This window comes from Tachyglossus aculeatus, chromosome 1 (assembly GCF_015852505.1).
Source record: "Tachyglossus aculeatus isolate mTacAcu1 chromosome 1, mTacAcu1.pri, whole genome shotgun sequence".
Taxonomy (NCBI): domain Eukaryota; kingdom Metazoa; phylum Chordata; class Mammalia; order Monotremata; family Tachyglossidae; genus Tachyglossus; species Tachyglossus aculeatus.
The window spans coordinates 170,412,251-170,413,322 of record NC_052066.1 but is presented as its reverse complement, the minus strand read 5'-3'; positions in this window follow the sequence as shown (position 1 = coordinate 170,413,322).

The following is a 1,072-nucleotide window of genomic DNA, read 5'->3' as shown; positions in this document are numbered from 1 at the left end:
GCCCCTTTCAAGCTGGAGAGTTATGAAGATAATGTTGATTATCCTGATCAGTCTTCTGAACACCTTTTAGGAAATAACCAGTGAGACGAGGAAAAACAAAACCTAACCCCAAACTACCTCCCGAGCACACAAAAGGTTGCGGTGGACAGCACTCCATATATCTCCCAGACGAATACATTGTTTGCGCTTAGCCCAGATATATAGCCCAGATGTGCAGAATCTACTGAAACAAATAGAGTTCCTTGGAGAACTGCCTTGTAATCATAAAACTGCACCCGTCTTGTTAGCAGGTAGACGAGCGCTGTGTGTGCAGTTAAGACATTGAGTCCTCGGTACAAATACTTTGTTAGGCTACTGTGTTCTTCAGGTTAATGGAGGAGAACTAGATAACAGCGTTGGGCTTCCTCGGGAGCTGGCTGTGCCGAGATTCGCCATGGGGGACTCGGAATGATCGTCCTCTGTGTCTCCGCTCTGTCCGGGACCCCCCCCTTTAATTCTGCAGACCAAGACCTGACTAATCTAAACCATAAACATGTAGAGGAAGGAGGTGATTTTGGGGGCTCCAACCTGGACTAGGGGTTGCTCTTCTTCCCCCACCCCACCCTCCGGCACTTGAGAAGTCAAACGTCCAAGGAAGATGATGAACTAGTGTTATCGACCTTTGAAAGGGTTAGCTCCCTCTCTCTGCTCATCTCACCACGATGCTCCAAGTCGTTCATTCTTTCAGTCGTATTTATTGAGCACTTACGGGGTGCAGAGCACTGTACTAAGCGCTTGGGAGAGAAGGTGAGGTCAGGGCAAGATGGGGAAATGTATGGACAACCCAGCATCCTGGGGGAACTGGGATTGCCTGGAATGAAGGGCCGAGGCATCCCTAGGGTAGAGCCATCCTGGCCAGCGGAACCTAGCCCACCTAACCACAGATCTTTGGAGTCCTGCTGTGGAGATGGCTGTCAGCGGAGACAAGCTGTTTAAGGCATCCACCTCCCCTGGACAGTTGTGGGCCCCACAGAGGGTTAATTGTGGGCCCCTCCCTCCCCACCCCGATCCACAGAATACCTGATTTAAGTCA